The sequence below is a fragment of the Arvicanthis niloticus genome, chromosome 1 (assembly GCF_011762505.2).
Source record: "Arvicanthis niloticus isolate mArvNil1 chromosome 1, mArvNil1.pat.X, whole genome shotgun sequence".
NCBI lineage: Eukaryota > Metazoa > Chordata > Mammalia > Rodentia > Muridae > Arvicanthis > Arvicanthis niloticus.
Window position 1 is genome coordinate 32,535,582 of NC_047658.1, and position 12,841 is coordinate 32,548,422.

The 12,841-nt window shown below is 51.0% G+C and overlaps 6 non-coding genes and 1 pseudogene across 6 annotated transcripts in view; all 7 read right to left on the minus strand.

Annotated features, from left to right (window-relative positions):
• LOC117701061 (small nucleolar RNA SNORD116) overlaps positions 1-13 on the minus strand; it is a 94-nt gene extending 81 nt beyond the window's left edge. Inside the window, exon 1 of the small nucleolar RNA XR_004605624.1 lies at positions 1-13. This exon is cut by the window's left edge and continues 81 nt beyond it. This is a non-coding gene — a small nucleolar RNA (small nucleolar RNA SNORD116).
• A 1,929-nt stretch (positions 14-1,942) lies between these two features.
• On the minus strand, positions 1,943-2,036 carry LOC117701210 (small nucleolar RNA SNORD116). The gene has a single exon (XR_004605653.1). It is a non-coding gene; the product is annotated as a small nucleolar RNA SNORD116 (small nucleolar RNA).
• Positions 2,037-3,903: 1,867 nt separating this feature from the next.
• LOC117701067 (small nucleolar RNA SNORD116) lies at positions 3,904-3,997 on the minus strand. The gene has a single exon (XR_004605625.1). It is a non-coding gene; the product is annotated as a small nucleolar RNA SNORD116 (small nucleolar RNA).
• Positions 3,998-5,873: 1,876 nt separating this feature from the next.
• Positions 5,874-5,967, minus strand: LOC117700726 (small nucleolar RNA SNORD116). The gene has a single exon (XR_004605562.1). It is a non-coding gene; the product is annotated as a small nucleolar RNA SNORD116 (small nucleolar RNA).
• A 1,892-nt stretch (positions 5,968-7,859) lies between these two features.
• LOC117700733 (small nucleolar RNA SNORD116) lies at positions 7,860-7,953 on the minus strand. The gene has a single exon (XR_004605563.1). It is a non-coding gene; the product is annotated as a small nucleolar RNA SNORD116 (small nucleolar RNA).
• Positions 7,954-9,804: 1,851 nt separating this feature from the next.
• Positions 9,805-9,898, minus strand: LOC117700742 (small nucleolar RNA SNORD116). Its single transcript, XR_004605565.1, has one exon. It is a non-coding gene; the product is annotated as a small nucleolar RNA SNORD116 (small nucleolar RNA).
• Positions 9,899-11,787: 1,889 nt separating this feature from the next.
• On the minus strand, positions 11,788-11,888 carry LOC117701245 (small nucleolar RNA SNORD116; annotated as a pseudogene).
• Positions 11,889-12,841: the final 953 nt, after the last annotated feature.

The window sequence follows — 12,841 nt, forward strand, 5'->3', positions numbered from 1 at the left end:
TCATCATAGATCCAAGCACGATGGAGTGCCATGCACAGAGAGGATCTGGGTAGTCTGGAGTGCTCAGGCTTTGGGGAGAGCAAGGAATTGCAAGATATTGCCCATCCTTTACCAGGGAAGAATGGGCCTAAGCCCCAAACCTGGGAGCACCAGGAGGCCCTGAGCCTGCTGCATGTCCCGAATGGACAGGATGCAGGGATGGCAGCTCCTCCCAGCTCCACCAAGACCTGAGCACCTTGAGTCCTCGGGCCATTTCTGAGTTCCTTACCTTTGATCTCTGGCGCTCTCAGGACTTTCAGGAAGACCAAACCAGGTCACTGGAGCTTCATTCAGCCACTGTCAAACCGCATCCTATGTGGTGGGGCCATTTCCCCTCAAGGAAGTCACCCATGGCCCATGCTGGACAATGTATGCGACCCTGGGAAGACAGCAGAGAGCACATGCCGCCATTACACTGGGACCCATGCAAACCAGGATGGACGATGGGCTTGCTGTTTCTTTTGGCATGGTCAGACCACACAGGCGCCCTCAACACTCCTGCTCTTGCCAACCTCTGGGCCCTGCCCTTCCACATCAGGGATGCTTTTCCTCTCAAGCCTTGCCTGGAGACAAAACATGCCCTTTGCTATCAAGTGCTTCCTGGGCACTCCCCTAACTCCATGGCCTTCAGGATGATATCTGAGCTGCTCTAGAGGGACACAGCACATGCCAGGAGGTCCAACACATCAACCTTCTCCACCAGCGCCCAGCACAACCTTGCCAAAAGAATGAGGGTACTTCTCAAACAAATATGGCAGAACAAAAATAAAACTGATAAGAACAATCTCAGGTCCTCTTGCCTAATGCAAAGGAGAATGAGGTGGAAGCTCTGGTCAACATCACCAGCCAAACCCTGTGTCTCTAAGTATCTCTGCACACCACTTGTGCATCTTCCACCATGGCTACAAAGCTACATGCTTCCATACTACAGGGTCCTAGCAAGAAACAGAATTTGACCTCCTCTTAAGGTTCTGATAACCAGCATAGGAGTAGCAGGCTTACTTTGTCCATAAGCACCACCAGATTTGTTTTGTCTCTCTGTATTGCGATCTTTGTCTCTCGGTCTCTTTCTTCTTCTCTAACTTTCTCTTTGTCACTACCTTTGTTTCTGTCTCTTTCTCTCTCCATCTCCCTCTTCCACTATCTCCCTCCTCTCTCTCTCGCTCTCTCTCTCTCTCTCTCTCTCTCTCTCTCTCTCTCTCTGTCTATCTCTCTCTCTCTCTCTCTCTCTCTCTGTCTCTCTCTCTGTCTCTCTCTCTCTCTCTCTCTCTCTCTCTCTCTCTCTCTCTCTCTCTCTCTGTCTCTCTCTTCTCTATGTCTGTTTTTCCCCAACTCTATCTCAGACTTTGGCCTTTCCCTTCCTCTATCAAACTCTGTTCTCTTTCCAAGCCAATGGCCCAGGAATCCAGCTTGCTGCATGAGACTCAGAGTCTTCTTGGTAACCACCTGATTGCATTACTGTCATAGAGTCCCTGAGACATGTTAAGGCATCTGGCCACATTGGACCTGCAGCCAGCTTCCATAGTCACTCTGTGGAGCAACACAGCAGGGTTGTTCATGTCAAAGCATCTGGGTAGCCTGAACACACTTGCATGCATGTGGCTTTGGTGCCACTGCTCATCCTACTTGTGCCTCACAGTCTACTCTGCACTTGGGCTGCAGGCCACACCTTGGAGCTGGCAGGACTTTCTACTCAGTCTCTTCCAAGCAATTCCTCAACAACCACTGAAGATGCCACTAGAGCAAAGGGGGCTGTTTGTTCTAGGCCATGGTTTCTGTCAGAGTAGGCAAAGCACAGGCCCATCTGTAGAGAGTCTGGCTAGAGCCTGAGGAAGGCAAGGCCAATAGAGTGCTTGGCAAGCCTGTGTCTGACGCCCAGAGGACCTGGGTGACCCAAGGTGCCAGAACTCAGTCCCGATGACAGAAGTGGTAGTGAGTTTTCATTCATTTTGTTCAGATTTTCCAAGGAATGTTTGACTGGGAATCATCATAGATCCAAGCACGATGGAGTGCCATGCACAGAGAGGATCTGGGTAGTCTGGAGTGCTCAGGCTTTGGGGAGAGCAAGGAATTGCAAGATATTGCCCATCCATTACCAGGGAAGAATGGGCCTAAGCCTCAAACCTGGGAGCACCAGGAGGCCCTGAGCCTGCTGCATGTCCCGAATGGACAGGATGCAGGGATGGCAGCTCCTCCCAGCTCCACCAAGACCTGAGCACCTTGAGTCCTTGGGCCATTTCTGAGTTCCTTACCTTTGATCTCTGGCGCTCTCAGGACTTTCAGGAAGACCAAACCAGGTCACTGGAGCTTCATTCAGCCACTGTCAAACCGCATCCTATGTGGTGGGGCCATTTCCCCTCAAGGAAGTCACCCATGGCCCATGCTGGACAATGTATGCGACCCTGGGAAGACAGCAGAGAGCACATGCCGCCATTACACTGGGACCCATGCAAACCAGGATGGAAGATGGGCTTGCTGTTTCTTTTGGCATGGTCAGACCACACAGGCGCCCTCAACACTCCTGCTCTTGCCAACCTCTGGGCCCTGCCCTTCCACATCAGGGATGCTTTTCCTCTCAAGCCTTGCCTGGAGACAAAACATGCCCTTTGCTATCAAGTGCTTCCTGGGCACTCCCCTAACTCCATGGCCTTCAGGATGATATCTGAGTTGCTCTAGAGGGACACAGCACATGCCAGGAGCTCCAACACATCAACCTTCTCCACCAGCGCCCAGCACAACCTTGCCAAAAGAATGAGGGTACTTCTCAATCAAATATGGCAGAACAAAAATAAAACTGATAAGAACAATCTCAGGTCCTCTTGCCTAATGCAAAGGAGAATGAGGTGGAAGCTCTGGTCAACATCACCAGCCAAACCCTGTGTCTCTAAGTATCTCTGCACACCACTTGTGCATCTTCCACCATGGCTACAAAGCTACATGCTTCCATACTACAGGGCTCTAGCATGAGACAGAATTTGACCTCCTCTTAAGGTTCTGATAACCAGCATAGGAGTAGCAGGCTTACTTTGTTTATAAGCACCACCAGATTTGTTTTGTCTCTCTGTATCGCAATCTCTGTCTCTTGGTCTCTTTCTTCTTCTCTAACTTTCTCTCTGTCTCTACCTTTGTTTCTGTCTCTTTCTCTCTCCTTCTCCCTCTTCCACTATCTTCCTCCTCCCCCCCCCTCTCTCTCTCTCTCTCTCTCTCTCTCTCTCTCTCTCTCTCTCACTCTCTCTCTCTGTGTGTCTCTCTTCTCTATGTCTGTTTTTCCTCAACTCTATCTCAGACTTTGGCCTTTCCCTTCCTCTATCAAACTCTGTTCTCTTTCCAAGCCAATGGCCCAGGAATCCAGCTTGCTGCATGAGACTCAGAGTCTTCTTGATAACCACCTGATTACATTACTGTCATACAGTCCCTGAGACATGCTAAGGCATCTGGCCACATTGGACCTGCAGCCAGCTTTCCATAGTCACTCTGTGGAGCAACACAGCAGGGTTGTTCATGTCAAAGCATCTGGGTAGCCTGAACATACTTGCATGCATTCCAGTGTACAACCCAGTGGCTTTGGGGCCACTGCTCATCCTACTTGTGCCTCACAGTCTACTCTGCACTTGGGCTGCAGGCCACACCTTGGAGCTGGCAGGACTTTCTACTCAGTCTCTGCCAAGCCATTCCTCAACAACCACTGAAGATGCCACTAGAGCAAAGGGGGCTGCTTTGTTCTAGGCCATGGTTTCTGTCAGAGTAGGCAAAGCACAGGCCCATCTGTAGAGAGTCTGGCTAGAGCCTGAGGAAGGCAAGGCCAATAGAGTGCTTGGCAAGCCTGTGTCTGACACCCAGAGGACCTGGGTGACCCAAGGTGCCGGACCTCAATCCCGATGACAGAAGCGGTAGTGAGTTTTCACTCATTTTGTTCAGATTTTCCAAGGAATGTTTGACTGGGAATCATCATAGATCCAAGCACGATGGAGTGCCATGCACAGAGAGGATCTGGGTAGTCTGGAGTGCTCAGGCTTTGGGGAGAGCAAGGAATTGCAAGATATTGCCCATCCTTTACCAGGGAAGAATGGGCCTAAGCCCCAAACCTGGGAGCACCAGGAGGCCCTGAGCCTGCTGCATGTCCCGAATGGACAGGATGCAGGGATGGCAGCTCCTCCCAGCTCCACCAAGACCTGAGCACCTTGAGTCCTCGGGCCATTTCTGAGTTCCTTACCTTTGATCTCTGGCGCTCTCAGGACTTTCAGGAAGACCAAACCAGGTCACTGGAGCTTCATTCAGCCCCTGTCAAACCGCATCCTATGTGGTGGGGCCATTTCCCCTCAAGGAAGTCACCCATGGCCCATGCTGGACAATGTATGCGACCCTGGGAAGACAGCAGAGAGCACATGCCGCCATTACACTGGGACCCATGCAAACCAGGATGGACGATGGGCTTGCTGTTTCTTTTGGCATGGTCAGACCACACAGGCGCCCTCAACACTCCTGCTCTTGCCAACCTCTGGGCCCTGCCCTTCCACATCAGGGATGCTTTTCCTCTCAAGCCTTGCCTGGAGACAAAACATGCCCTTTGCTATCAAGTGCTTCCTGGGCACTCCCCTAACTCCATGGCCTTCAGGATGATATCTGAGCTGCTCTAGAGGGACACAGCACATGCCAGGAGGTCCAACACATCAACCTTCTCCACCAGCGCCCAGCACAACCTTGCCAAAAGAATGAGGGTACTTCTCAATCAAATATGGCAGAACAAAAATAAAACTGATAAGAACAATCTCAGGTCCTCTTGCCTAATGCAAAGGAGAATGAGGTGGAAGCTCTGGTCAACATCACCAGCCAAACCCTGTGTCTCTAAGTATCTCTGCACACCACTTGTGCATCTTCCACCATGGCTACAAAGCTACATGCTTCCATACTACAGGGTCCTAGCAAGAAACAGAATTTGACCTCCTCTTAAGGTTCTGATAACCAGCATAGGAGTAGCAGGCTTACTTTGTCCATAAGCACCACCAGATTTGTTTTGTCTCTCTGTATCGCGATCTCTGTCTCTCGGTCTCTTTCTTCTTCTCTAACTTTCTCTCTGTCTCTACCTTTGTTTCTGTCTCTTTCTCTCTCCTTCTCCCTCTTCCACTATCTTCCTCCTCCTCTCACTCTCTCTCCCTCTCTCTCTCTCTTTCTCTCTCTCTCTGTCTCCCTCTCTCTCTCACTCTCTGTCTCTCTCTCTCTCTTCTCTATGTCTGTTTTTCCTCAACACTATCTCAGACTTTGGCCTTTCCCTTCCCCTATCAAACTCTGTTCTCTTTCCAAGCCAATGGCCCAGGAATCCAGCTTGCTGCATGAGACACAGAGTCTTCTTGGTAACCACCTGATTACATTACTGTCATACAGTCCCTGAGACATGCTAAGGCATCTGGCAACATTGGACCTGCAGCCAGCTTTCCATAGTCACTCTGTGGAGCAACACAGCAGGGTTGTTCATGTCAAAGCATCTGGGTAGCCTGAACACACTTGCATGCATTCCAGTGTACAACCCAGTGGCTTTGGTGCCACTGCTCATCCTACTTGTGCCTCACAGTCTACTCTGCACTTGGGCTGCAGGCCACACCTTGGAGCTGGCAGGACTTTCTACTCAGTCTCTGCCAAGCCATTCCTCAACAACCACTGAAGATGCCACTAGAGCAAAGGGGGCTGCTTTGTTCTAGGCCATGGTTTCTGTCAGAGTAGGCAAAGCACAGGCCCATCTGTAGAGAGTCTGGCTAGAGCCTGAGGAAGGCAAGGCCAATAGAGTGCTTGGCAAGCCTGTGTCTGACGCCCAGAGGACCTGGGTGACCCAAGGTGCCGGACCTCAGTCCCGATGACAGAAGCGGTAGTGAGTTTTCACTCATTTTGTTCAGATTTTCCAAGGAATGTTTGACTGGGAATCATCATAGATCCAAGCACGATGGAGTGCCATGCACAGAGAGGATCTGGGTAGTCTGGAGTGCTCAGGCTTTGGGGAGAGCAAGGAATTGCAAGATATTGCCCATCCTTTACCAGGGAAGAATGGGCCTAAGCCCCAAACCTGGGAGCACCAGGAGGCCCTGAGCCTGCTGCATGTCCCGAATGGACAGGATGCAGGGATGGCAGCTCCTCCCAGCTCCACCAAGACCTGAGCACCTTGAGTCCTCGGGCCATTTCTGAGTTCCTTACCTTTGACCTCTGGCGCTCTCAGGACTTTCAGGAAGACCAAACCAGGTCACTGGAGCTTCATTCAGCCACTGTCAAACCGCATCCTATGTGTTGGGGCCATTTCCCCTCAAGGAAGTCACCCATGGCTCATGCTGGACAATGTATGCGATTCTGGGAAGACAGCAGAGAGCACATGCCGCCATTACACTGGGACCCATGCAAACCAGGATGGATGATGGGTTTGCTGTTTCTTTTGGCATGGTCAGACCACACAGGCGCCCTCAACACTCCTGCTCTTGCCAACCTCTGGGCCCTGCCCTTCCACATCAGGGATGCTTTTCCTCTCAAGCCTTGCCTGGAGACAAAACATGCCCTTTGCTCTCAAGTGCTTCCTGGGCACTCCCCTAACTCCATGGCCTTCAGGATGATATCTGAGCTGCTCTAGAGGGACACAGCACATGCCAGGAGGTCCAACACATCAACCTTCTCCACCAGCGCCCAGCACAACCTTGCCAAAAGAATGAGGGTACTTCTCAATCAAATATGGCAGAACAAAAATAAAACGGATAAGAACAATCTCAGGTCCTCTTGCCTAATGCAAAGGAGAATGAGGTGGAAGCTCTGGTCAACATCACCAGCCAAACCCTGTGTCTCTAAGTATCTCTGCACACCACTTGTGCATCTTCCACCATGGCTACAAAGCTACATGCTTCCATACTACAGGGTCCTAGCAAGAAACAGAATTTGACCTCCTCTTAAGGTTCTGATAACCAGCATAGGAGTAGCAGGCTTACTTTGTCCATAAGCACCACCAGATTTGTTTTGTCTCTCTGTATCGCAATCTCTGTCTCTCGGTCTCTTTCTTCTTCTCTAACTTTCTCTCTGTCTCTACCTTTGTTTCTGTCTCTTTCTCTCTCCTTCTCCCTCTTCCACTCTCTTCCTCCTCCTCTCACTCTCTCTCCCTCTCTCTCTCTCTCTCTCTCTCTCTCTCTCTCTCTCTCTCTCTGTCTCCCTCTCTCTCTCACTCTCTGTCTCTCTCTCTCTCTTCTCTATGTCTGTTTTTCCTCAACTCTATCTCAGACTTTGGCCTTTCCCTTCCCCTATCAAACTCTGTTCTCTTTCCAAGCCAATGGCCCAGGAATCCAGTTTGCTGCATGAGTCACAGAGTCTTCTTGGTAACCACCTGATTACATTACTGTCATACAGTCCCTGAGACATGCTAAGGCATCTGGCCACATTGGACCTGCAGCCAGCTTTCCATAGTCACTCTGTGGAGCAACACAGCAGGGTTGTTCATGTCAAAGCATCTGGGTAGCCTGAACACACTTGCATGCATTCCAGTGTACAACCCAGTGGCTTTGGTGCCACTGCTCATCCTACTTGTGCCTCACAGTCTACTCTGCACTTGGGCTGCAGGCCACACCTTGGAGCTGGCAGGACTTTCTACTCAGTCTCTGCCTAGCAATTCCTCAACAACCACTGAAGATGCCACTAGAGCAAAGGGGGCTGCTTTGTTCTAGGCCATGGTTTCTGTCAGAGTAGGCAAAGCACAGGCCTATCTGTAGAGAGTCTGGCTAGAGCCTGAGGAAGGCAAGGCCAAGAGAGTGCTTGGCAAGCCTGTGTCTGACGCCCAGAGGACCTGGGTGACCCAAGGTGCCGGACCTCAGTCCCGATGACAGAAGCGGTAGTGAGTTTTCACTCATTTTGTTCAGATTTTCCAAGGAATGTTTGACTGGGAATCATCATAGATCCAAGCACGATGGAGTGCCATGCACAGAGAGGATCTGGGTAGTCTGGAGTGCTCAGGCTTTGGGGAGAGCAAGGAATGGCAAGATATTGCCCATCCATTACCAGGGAAGAATGGGCCTAAGCCCCAAACCTGGGAGCACCAGGAGGCCCTGAGCCTGCTGCATGTCCCGAATGGACAGGATGCAGGGATGGCAGCTCCTCCCAGCTCCACCAAGACCTGAGCACCTTGAGTCCTCGGGCCATTTCTGAGTTCCTTACCTTTGACCTCTGGCGCTCTCAGGACTTTCAGGAAGACCAAACCAGGTCACTGGAGCTTCATTCAGCCACTGTCAAACCGCATCCTATGTGGTGGGGCCATTTCCCCTCAAGGAAGTCACCCATGGCCCATGCTGGACAATGTATGCGACCCTGGGAAGACAGCAGAGAGCACATGCCGCCATTACACTGGGACCCATGCAAACCAGGATGGATGATGGGCTTGCTGTTTCTTTTGGCATGGTCAGACCACACAGGCGCCCTCAACACTCCTGCTCTTGCCAACCTCTGGGCCCTGCCCTTCCACATCAGGGATGCTTTTCCTCTCAAGCCTTGCCTGGAGACAAAACATGCCCTTTGCTCTCAAGTGCTTCCTGGGCACTCCCCTAACTCCATGGCCTTCAGGATGATATCTGAGCTGCTCTAGAGGGACACAGCACATGCCAGGAGCTCCAACACATCAACCTTCTCCACCAGCGCCCAACACAACCTTGCCAAAAGAATGAGGGTACTTCTCAATCAAATATGGCAGAACAAAAATAAAACGGATAAGAACAATCTCAGGTCCTCTTGCCTAATGCAAAGGAGAATGAGGTGGAAGCTCTGGCCAACATCACCAGCAAAACCCTGTGTCTCTAAGTATCTCTGCACACCACTTGAGCATCTTCCACCATGGCTACAAAGCTACATGCTTCCATACTACAGGGTCCTAGCATGAGACAGAATTTGACCTCCTCTTAAGGTTCTGATAACCAGCATAGGAGTAGCAGGCTTACTTTGTCCATAAGCACAAAAGATTTGTTTTGTCTCTCTGTATCGGGATCTCTGTCTCTCCGTCTCTTTCTTCTTCTTCTCTAACTTTCTCTCTGTCTCTACCTTTGTTTCTCTCTCTTTCTCTCTCCTTCTCCCTCTTCCAATATCTCCCTCCTCTCTCTCTCTCTCTCTCTCTCTCTCTCTCTCTCTCTCTCTCACTCTGTCTCTCTCTCTTCTCTATGTCTGTTTTTCCTCAACTCTATCTCAGACTTTGGCCTTTCCCTTCCTCTATCAAACTCTGTTCTCTTTCCAAGCCAATGGCCCAGGAATCCAGCTTGCTGCATGAGACTCAGAGTCTTCTTGGTAACCACCTGATTACATTACTGTCATACAGTCCCTGAGACATGCTAAGGCATCTGGCCACATTGGACCTGCAGCCAGCTTTCCATAGTCACTCTGTGGAGCAACACAGCAGGGTTGTTCATGTCAAAGCATCTGGGTAGCCTGAACACACTTGCATGCATTCCAGTGTACAACCCAGTGGCTTTGGTGCCACTGCTCATCCTACTTGTGCCTCACAGTCTACTCTGCACTTGGGCTGCAGGCCACACCTTGGAGCTGGCAGGACTTTCTACTCAGTCTCTGCCTAGCAATTCCTCAACAACCACTGAAGATGCCACTAGAGCAAAGGGGGCTGCTTTGTTCTAGGCCATGGTTTCTGTCAGAGTAGGCAAAGCACAGGCCCATCTGTAGAGAGTCTGGCTAGAGCCTGAGGAAGGCAAGGCCAATAGAGTGCTTGGCAAGCCTGTGTCTGACGCCCAGAGGACCTGGGTGACCCAAGGTGCCGGACCTCAGTCCCGATGACAGAAGCGGTAGTGAGTTTTCACTCATTTTGTTCAGATTTTCCAAGGAATGTTTGACTGGGAATCATCATAGATCCAAGCACGATGGAGTGCCATGCACAGAGAGGATCTGGGTAGTCTGGAGTGCTCAGGCTTTGGGGAGAGCAAGGAATTGCAAGATATTGCCCATCCTTTACCAGGGAAGAATGGGCCTAAGCCCCAAACCTGGGAGCACCAGGAGGCCCTGAGCCTGCTGCATGTCCCGAATGGACAGGATGCAGGGATGGCAGCTCCTCCCAGCTCCACCAAGACCTGAGCACCTTGAGTCCTCGGGCCATTTCTGAGTTCCTTACCTTTGACCTCTGGCGCTCTCAGGACTTTCAGGAAGACCAAACCAGGTCACTGGAGCTTCATTCAGCCACTGTCAAACCGCATCCTATGTGGTGGGGCCATTTCCCCTCAAGGAAGTCACCCATGGCTCATGCTGGACAATGTATGCGATTCTGGGAAGACAGCAGAGAGCACATGCCGCCATTACACTGGGACCCATGCAAACCAGGATGGATGATGGGCTTGCTGTTTCTTTTGGCATGGTCAGACCACACAGGCGCCCTCAACACTCCTGCTCTTGCCAACCTCTGGGCCCTGCCCTTCCACATCAGGGATGCTTTTCCTCTCAAGCCTTGCCTGGAGACAAAACATGCCCTTTGCTATCAAGTGCTTCCTGGGCACTCCCCTAACTCCATGGCCTTCAGGATGATATCTGAGCTGCTTTAGAGGGACACAGCACATGCCAGGAGCTCCAACACATCAACCTTCTCCACCAGCGCCCAGCACAACCTTGCCAAAAGAATGAGGGTACTTCTCAATCAAATATGGCAGAACAAAAATAAAACTGATAAGAACAATCTCAGGTCCTCTTGCCTAATGCAAAGGAGAATGAGGTGGAAGTTCTGGTCAACATCACCAGCCAAACCCAGTGTCTCTAAGTATCTCTGCACACCACTTGTGCATCTTCCACCATGGCTACAAAGCTACATGCTTCCATACTACAGGGTCCTAGCAAGAAACAGAATTTGACCTCCTCTTAAGGTTCTGATAACCAGCATAGGAGTAGCAGGCTTACTTTGTCCATAAGCACCACCAGATTTGTTTTGTCTCTCTGTATCGCAATCTCTGTCTCTCGGTCTCTTTCTTCTTCTCTAACTTTCTCTCTGTCTCTACCTTTGTTTCTGTCTCTTTCTCTCTCCTTCTCCTCTTCCACTATCTTCCTCCTCCTCTCACTCTCTCTCCCCTCTCTCTCTCTCTCTCTCTCTCTCTCTCTCTCTCTCTCTGTCTCCCTCTCCTCTCTCACTCTCTGTCTCTCTCTTCTCTCTTCTCTATGTCTGTTTTTCCTCAACTCTATCTCAGACTTTGGCCTTTCCCTTCCCCTATCAAACTCTGTTCTTTCCAAGCCAATGGCCCAGGAATCCAGCTTGCTGTATGAGACACAGAGTCTTCTTGGTAACCACCTGATTACATTACTGTCATACAGTCCCTGAGACATGCTAAGGCATCTGGCAACATTGGACCTGCAGCCAGCTGTTCCATAGTCACTCTGTGGAGCAACACAGCAGGGTTGTTCATGTCAAAGCATCTGGGTAGCCTGAACACACTTGCATGCATTCCAGTGTACAACCCCAGTGGCTTTGGTGCCACTGCTCATCCTACTTGTGCCTCACAGTCTACTCTGCACTTGGGCTGCAGGCCACACCTTGGAGCTGGCAGGACTTCTACTCAGTCTCTGCAAGCCATTCCTCAACAACCACTGAAGATGCCACTAGAGCAAAGGGGGCTGCTTTGTTCTAGGCCATGGTTTCTGTCAGAGTAGGCAAAGCACAGGCCCATCTGTAGAGAGTCTGGCTAGAGCCTGAGGAAGGCAAGGCCACAATAGAGTGCTTGGCAAGCCGTGTCTGACGCCCAGAGGACCTGGGTGACCCAAGGTGCCGGACCTCAGTCCCGATGACAGAAGCGTGGGGTAGTGAGTGGTTTCACTCATTTTGTTCTGATTTTCCAAGGAATGTTTGACTGGGAATCAATCATAGATCCAAGCACGATGGAGTGCCATGCACAGAGAGGATCTGGGTAGTCTGGAGTGCTCAGGCTTTGGGACGAGCAAGGAATGGCAAGATATTGACCATCCTTTACCAGGGAAGAATGGGCCTAAGCCCCAAACCTGGGAGCACCAGGAGGCCAATGAGCTGCTGCATGTCCCGCAATGGACAGGATGCAGGGAGGCAGCTCCTCCAGCTCACCAAAGACCTGAGCACTTGAGCATCGTGCTTCTGAGTTCCCTACCTTTGACCTTGAGGCGCTCTCAGGACTTCAGGAAGACCAAAACAGGTCACTGGAGCGTCAGTCAGCCACTGCAAAAACGGCATCCTATGTGTTGGGAGCCATTTGCCCCTCAAGGAATGTTCACCCATGGCCTCATGCGTGACAATGGTATGCTATTCGGCGAAACAGCAGAGAGCACTCGCCGCCATTAAACTGCGGACCCAGCAAACCGGATGGATGATGGGCGGCTGTTTCTTTGGCATGCGTCAGAACCACACAGGGCACTCAACCCTCCCAGCGTCTTGCCAACCTCTTGGGCACGAGTGCCCTTCCACATCAGGGATTGCTTTTCCCTTCTTCTTAAGCCTTCGCCTGGAGGACAAAACACATGCCCTTGATCTCAGGCTTCCTGGCACTCCCCTAACTCCATGGCCTTCAGGATGACTATCTGAGCTGCTCGAGAGGGACACATCACAAGCCAGGAGGCTCACCAACACATCAACCTTTTCCACCAGCGCCCAGCACAACCTTGCCAAAAGAAGTTATGAGGGTACTTCTCCACATCCAAAATATGGCAGAACAAAAAATAAAACTGTAAGACCAATCTCAGGGTACCTCCTGCCCTAATGACAAAGGAGATGAGGTGGAAGCTCCTGTTCAAAATCACCAGCCAAAAACCTGTGTCTCTAAGTATCTCTGCACACCACTTGTGCATCTTCCACCAT